The following is a 7,988-nucleotide window of genomic DNA, read 5'->3' as shown; positions in this document are numbered from 1 at the left end:
CCCCCAGTGGCTTTGTTGATGCCACCCTCATTGGTGATGGTGGTGGTGGTGGTGGTGGCAGTTTAACTTCTTTTATCATTTTCCTTCTTTGGTCTAAACAGGAATGAATTATCAATACAATCTCTAATAAATAACTTCTATTTCCCACTCCTCAACCTTTGGCCTTATTAAAACACAAAGATTTATCGCTACCAAGAGTCACATACAGATCATTTCTTCATGGGAGGCCAGGAGTGTTGGGGAAGGGAGGAAATGAGACTTCTTTTCTTCTGCTTTGGATCCAAGGCAGACATCTATGTCACCCAAGACAGAGTCCCATAGAATTCCCTCCAGGCCCTCCTTTCTTCTGACCCCAGTCTGTTCCTGTCCTTCACAAATACCTCCCAGCAGGCCAGATTGTTTTGTTAGAGAACCTTGAACTACTGAAAACCCCAAACAGGATAAAAGCTTTAGCAAGGTTTTATGTAACTGCCACTTTCCTCCTGTCTCCCCTCCCTCCTCCGATGATGCCCTTCACTTCCTGCCCAGGTCAGATCCTGTGTGGAGGGCCACCCAGGCCCCACTTCCTGCCGCCTTCTAGCACCACTCATTTCCTGTGACCTTAACACCCAATTTTCCCCATGGGTTTCTGTGCTTTTCCTCCTGTCCTCTCATCTTGTTTACCTCCTGCTCTCTCTTGACTCCTTCCAAAGTTACCTCCTAGACCTGGATTCTCTCCCAATTCTTTGCCCACTCACCAGCCTCACCCTTCCGGAAAGCTACCTTTTTCACAAAGTCACTCTGTAACTAAAGCCAGTCTAGACTTTTGAATTTCCTGTCAGCTCTGGTTGATTCTACTGGCTTAATAGTGAAAATATCCACCACCTGTCTCAGGAGTCTTATCTTTTAAAGGCCTAGACTCTCCCACTTATTTGGGAGTGTTTTTATCTGAATTGTGCTGCTTACCAATGAAGCCATGCCCTTGGTTTTTGGGAGATTGCATTTTTTTGTTTGTTCATTTTGTTTTTACACTGAATAAAGCCATCCCTACCAACTACCTCTTCTGACTCCTAGATTATATTAATTCCTCCCTTATTCTTTCTCATAGGATCCTGTACCTTTTATTGTTGTAGTTATGACCAGTGTAACAAATAGCTAGTCTAATTATCGTTATAGATAAGCAATAAGTTTCCCTCTGACATCCTGCAAACTTTATGAGATCAGGGAGCATCCCAGTTTTCTTTCCTTCTAGTCTGTCTACATAACTATTCTGCAGCCAGCCAACTGCAGGGCCTGGCACATACTAGTGTATCAATAAATATATATTGAGTTATGCATATTTTACTGAAGTTTTTTTGAATTGTAAAAATAAACACATATTGAATGACTGAATGATACCTCCTCCTTTCTCCCACCCCCACTCTTCTTTCAATGCCACACTCAGTCCTTACCTCCAACTATCATGGCAAGTTAGCCTTGGTAGTACCAAGGACATATGTACCCTGCCCTTTGTTGACTGTATGGCCAACACCTTTGACATCCTTCCTGGAACAGAGTTTAGGGCAGAGAGCATGGCGGTGAGATGTGGATTTTAACTGCAACAACATATCTTTCTTTAATAATTTCCTAGATTGTTCCTAGAAAACAATATTCCCTTATAAAATTCTCTTTACATGTGCACATCATACAATCTTACATCTCTGAGCCCTGTGGTGACAGATTTTGACATACTTACAGAAAGTTCTTTAAATGTGAATAGAAGTTGGCAAAAGATTGCTTTTCTGTATTACTTTGCAAAAGCCACTATGTGGAGTGGGCTGTAAAATAATAAATTATTCAGATTATAATTCTAAAGAAATTAGTTCATCATGACCAATAACTTTCTAAGCGAATTGGTATTTGGGATTCAATTTTTGTAATATAATTAGTTTTGAAATATTCAAATTAAGGAAGACTAAGATCTTCATAAAAAGTACTGAGTCTCCTGATTTCTAAGTAAGAGAATTCTACATTCTGGTCTTTATATTAATAAATTTAAATTATGTTCTTTTTCCAGTTAGATAAAAATTCCTGTAATTTTTTTCATGACATCATATTTTACTGGTGTTATTAAAGCCCAAGTTGTTGAAAAATGTTGATGAATAATGGAAAGTCAACTAAGGCCATTTGCTGATGAATTTAAACTGTGTCATCATATGGAAAAAAAATCTAAATAACTAAATCATAAGTCATCAGTGTTGAAAACTGTCCCCTCTAAACCACAAAAAGCTTTTCTAAAACTGATGTTTTCTTTCTAATTAGAAACTCAGATCATCATTCTATTCATACATTCAACATAAGCTATGTCATTTCCCTACACTTTTTTAAAAATCTTTTTTCCACATTTTAAATTGGTGCATCATAGCTGTACACAATGATGAGATTTGTTGTTACATATTCATACATACAAACAATATAACAGTATAATTTGTACAATGTCACTCCCCAACATTTCCCCTGCTTCTTCCCTGCCCTCGCACCACTAGATCCTTTTCCTCTTTTGATTTAATTTTGATGAGATCTACCCTCATCTTTCTTTTCCTTTTTCTTCTCTAGCTTCCACTCATGAGAGAAAGTATATTACCCTTGACCTTCTGAATTTGACTTATTTCACTTAACATGATGAGCTCTAGTTCTATCCATTTTCCTGCAAATGTCATAATTTTAATTTTCTTTATGGCTGAATAAAACTCCATTGTGTATACATACCACATTTTCTCTATCCATTCATCCATTGATGGACACCTAGGCTGCTTCCATAGTTTGGCTACTGTGAATCGTGCTGCTATAAATATGGGTATGCATAACTGTTATAAGATGACTTTAATTCTTCAGGGTAAATACCAGGGAGTGGTATAGGTGGGTCATATAGGTGGATCATATGAGTTCCAAGCATAGTCTTCTGAGGAACTGCCATATTGATTGTACTAATTTACAGTCCCACCAACAGTCCTTACACTTATTTTGTGTTCTGCACTATCAGAGATAATATATTGTCTCATTCACAAATCCTGTGCTTAAAGAAGTGATGTTTTTACATGGCTCATTGAAAGTACGCTCAGTGAGTCCTCGTTGTTTTTAATACAGAGTTTCTCAACCTCAACACTGTTGACATTTGGGCCAGACAATTCTTTTTTGTGGGGCCATCTGTGCCTTGCAGGATTCCTTCTCTCCTCCCTGGCTTTAACCAGCTCAACACCAATAGCACTTCTCTGTTATAATAATCAAAAGCATTTCTGGACATTGCCATCATGGAAGAGACACAATTTCCCCAGCAGAGAACCACTATTTTTAATCTTTTGTTTCCTTCCAAATAAGAAGGCATTATTAAGACACTATTTTTTATCCTTTATTCTTTATCAATAATACCAACAACCATTCATTGACCATATACTCTGGGCTAAGTAAACACATTTAATAGTGCTCTCATTTAATTCTCGCCTCAAAACTATGAGGGAGGTAATATTATTCCCATTTTACAGAAGAAGAAACTGAGGATGGGAAAAGTTAAGAAATTTGTGAAGATACAGTTGAAGGAGAACCCCAGTTCCAACCAACAATAGAGCTTTTCCCTTCACCGCTACAACTCCCCTGCTCAGGATCTGTAGACAGAACTCCCAACTTTGATTCACAATACTACCTCTTTTGTCTCAGGAAAATTTTATGACCTTCCTGAACCACGATTTCCCCATACCTAATGTGATGTCAGTTACATCTCACAGGATTTGGAATATTTAATGAAGTAGCATATAAGTGTGATCAGTTCAGCAATTATAAAGTATTATTATCATAATTGTCACTATCATATAAATTTAAGAACCTTAATTTGTTTTTACTAAATCCGTTTAGTTAGAAAATACAATTCAAACAATATTCATAAAGAACCAAAAATAATTGTATCCACTATTATAAAACATTAGCTTTCTGCTGTCTAGGAATGAGAAATTTTAAAGAACTTCATTTATTTAAAAAAATTGGTGAATATTCATTATGCAGAATAGTGGCGTATTTGAACATGCACATAACATAATTTGATTAACCTCACTCTCCAGTTCCTCCCTTTGCCTGCCCTTCCTCCAGCCTCCAGCCCCCTCCTCTACCCTAATTAATGGTCTCCCTTCTATTTTTATGAGATCATTTTTTTCCTTTTTTTTTTTTTAGTTTCCACATTTGAGAGAAAACATACTGCATTTGTCTTGAATCTGACTTAACATAATGCTCTCTATTTCCATCCATTTTCCTACAAATGGCATAATTGCATTCTTTATGGTGAATAAAATTCCACTATGTGTATTATATAGCAAGTTTTCTTAATACATTCATCTGTGATGGGCACCTAGATTGAAGAACCTGATTATTAAATCTACAGAACAGTTCTAATAACACTTAACTCCCACGCTCGCCTCTTTAAATCCCTCTTCTTAAAAAAGCAGGTCTAGTGTATTTTTGTTAATTCTGGAACATAGATTTCTGACCACTCAGTATCACATCCATTCCTTTCTGTGGCTTCTGACAAAAGCATACTTTTAAATGGTGCCTCCCTTGCCCACCCTAAGTACATTCATTGGCAGCATATAAGTATTCACTTTGCTTTCTTGGACATAGAATACAGCAATGTATGCATTTTCCCCTCTGGAACTTGTTTTTCTCTCATAGCAGATGAAATAGTTATAACAGAAATTTTAAAGAAAAAATAAGTTCTCCAGTTGTTTTTTTTTTTTTTTTTTCACAGTGTAGAATGAATGTCCCTAAAGTTCAAAGACGAACTCAGGGAGCCAACCTTGGCATCCCAACAGTCCTAGGACTGCAGTGTGCTCCATCCACAATTCCAGTATGAAATTACTGCAGCAAATTCTCAAGATTCCTTTGGGAATAAAGGAAACCTTTTAGTTCACTGAATATGTCAGTTTTACCTACTGCAAGCTCACTTCTGTAATACAGCATCAGAGTGTTAGCTCCATAATGGACAAGAATTGTCTTTTTAGGTTCATTACTACCAGGATCTAGAGCCAATGTCTGGAACCTAACATGTTTTCAAGTTGGGTTAAGTCTTAGATTCACTACTTACAAGCTGTGGTTTCAGGTAGTTCTCTTAACCTCTCTAATCCTCATATATGAACTAGAATAATAATAGTACCTATCATAGGGTTATTACAAATACTACCCTAAATACTAGAATTAAAATATCAGCACTGTACCTACTAAGACTCAAAATTAGTTACTTGAGTTATTGCCTCTGCCTGGAATCTTTTCTTCCCACCCTCTTCTTTATCTGGCTAGTTTTCATCCATCTTTCAGGTCTCAACTTGATATGACTTCTTCGGGGAAGATGTCTCTGAACCCCAAGTATGAATTAGATACCCTTTAATATTTCATAACATCTTGAACATCTGTCTAGATAGACTTGTAGAGACTTTTAAGCCTCAAGGGCTCTGATTTTGGAAGGCACCAACTGTATCATTATAAAACTACAATATACCTACATAAAACCATATGAGTTGAATTTCAGTTGACTAGTTCAAATAATGGTGCTTTCTGTAGCATTCAACTAACATTTACTAATTTTAAGTTTTCAGTATTTTGTTCATATTTTGGGGTTAAAATTTTTCTCAATCTTTAAATATTATTCTAGACCTTATGAAGCTCATGGTCATTGGCACTGTATTCATGTGATCCCTAAGAATAAAATAAATTGCCCAGCCCTTGTCCACTCTACTGACTGATATGTTTACAGAAGACCTTTGCCCCTAGTCAATCCTCACCTTGATTAATCTGCCTAACCATTGCCCCAGTGATTCCTGGTGAGGTTTTTTAATTCCTCCAGAGTTGGATGCATGGAGAGGATTTACTTGGGGCCCTTTAATGTTGGGGGATAATGTTAGGGATCTCAATGGTCCAACTTGATAATGCTGCATCAACACCTTTGTTTCAATACATCAATGTCTGCCACATTCATCCCATAACAATCCCAAGACTGGCACAACTTCCTTGATGCTCCCTTTTGTAATTCCCCACTTTCTTGTTAATCACTTTAGTGATCTTGGTAACAGTAAATAAACTGAGAAGTTAAGACATCAAATCCAATAACTTTTCCCAAACTGATGTTTAATTTTAGTAAGATGATGAGATGCCCAGGTAAGAGGGGCCCTTATAATCACAGCTATTACTCTAACCTGTGTTCAGAGTTAGGGCCTTTGGGAAGATGATAGAATCACAGACTCTAACCGAATCAGTAGATAAATCCTTGATGTATTCATAATTTAATGGCATTTGGGGGAGGTAGTGGAAACTAAAGGAGATGGAGTCTAGTTGTAAAAAGTAAGTCACTAAGGTGGTGCCCTAGAAGGGTAGATCTTTTCCCCAGCCCCTAGCCAACCATGAACTGAAATCTCTGAAACTGTGAGCCAAAATAAATCTTTCCTCCTTTAAGTTGTTTTCCTTAGGTGTTTTGTCACAGCAATGAAAAGCTGCCTAACACACTCAGGAATAAACTTCTTGTGTCTGTGTCATGTACAGCCATCTATGATTATTCAGTAGTGAATAATTAATTATATAAATATATTAATCTTATATTAATCCAAACATGGGTCTTATATTAATCCAAACATGATCTTCCACTTTGGAGTATTCAAAATTTCTCCTGAACTAGTTATTCTCACAATCCGTTTTAGTAAAGGTTCTTCAGTAAGCTGATGATACTTATTCTCAAAATGGGATTATTCCTTCACATTATACCCTGACTTAAGTAGTTTTTTTGGATTTCTTTCCCCTATGTGCTCTGCTTTCTTGGTGACCAGAGGCCTTACGGGCATTTTCTGTTGTCTCAGCCTCTGTGGTTCACTCACGTTTGTGGGTAGCTTTGTGGCTAGCAACTAAAGCCCAGACCAACCAAAATCTGAGTTTGGTCCACCCTCAAATCTCAACCTAGCACTTACTTTCATTTTCATTTTAGCTACTAATGATAACTAGAACCAAGGAGTAGTCTGTGTAGCAAGTTTATTGTTTTCTTCTGTATACTTGAGTGTCAGGGCTGTCTCCATCTCCAAATCCCATTTGGTAACTTTGACCTTCAGTAACTAAGGACAATGCAGCTGTGGTTTCATACCCTGCGTGACCAGGCAACCACACAGGGATCACAGGTTCTTCATCTACCTCCTTTTCATTCTTCCTCTTTCCAAACCACATATTGCCATGAGCCATGGATGTTCAAGAAAATCCCTTATTTTCTGACACCAAGTGAACAAGAGCTTTCTCCTTCTGAAACCAAGTATGTAGTGTCTTTTCCAGTGATTCAATTCACTACTCCTATCTCCTGATGTAAGCATCTGACTTCACAGGTTAGGAACTCAGTCCCACAAGACTGCCTCTACTTCAGATGTTAGCCAAAGTGGAGTGCCTACACTACCCATGTTTCCACTGGACTGACTAAAAATTCAAGAGCTAACACCTCCCTCCTTACTTAGATTCAACAATTTGCTAGAGTGACACACAGAACTCCAAAGCACTTTACTTGAGGTCACTATTTTTTTTTTAATAAAAAAAAAAGATACAACTCAGAAGCAGCCAGATGGAAGAGATGTAGAGGTCAAGTAGGAGGAAAGCACATACAGCTTCCCTGTGTTCTTACACACCACCCTCCTAGCACCTCCTAGCACTTAAACATGCTCACTAACCCCATCTTTTAGGGGGGTTTATGGAGGTTTCATTACCCAGATGTGCTTATGGCCATTGGTGGTTAACTCAATCTTCAGCCTCTCTCCCCTCCCTGCAGATTGGAGAGTGGAGCAGAAAGTTCCAAAGTTTCTCATCAAGGCTTGATCTTTCTGATGATCAACTCTCATCCTGAAACTATTTATGGGCCAAGAGTCCCCTCATTAGAACAAAGCATGTTCCTGTCACCTTCTCAGGAAACTTTACAGGTTTTAGGAGCTCTGTGCCAGGAACTGGGGACAAGGATGAAATAAATATCT

This window comes from Ictidomys tridecemlineatus, chromosome 6 (assembly GCF_052094955.1).
Source record: "Ictidomys tridecemlineatus isolate mIctTri1 chromosome 6, mIctTri1.hap1, whole genome shotgun sequence".
In the NCBI taxonomy this organism is placed as follows: Eukaryota; Metazoa; Chordata; class Mammalia; order Rodentia; family Sciuridae; genus Ictidomys; species Ictidomys tridecemlineatus.
This window is presented reverse-complemented; position numbering follows the sequence as displayed.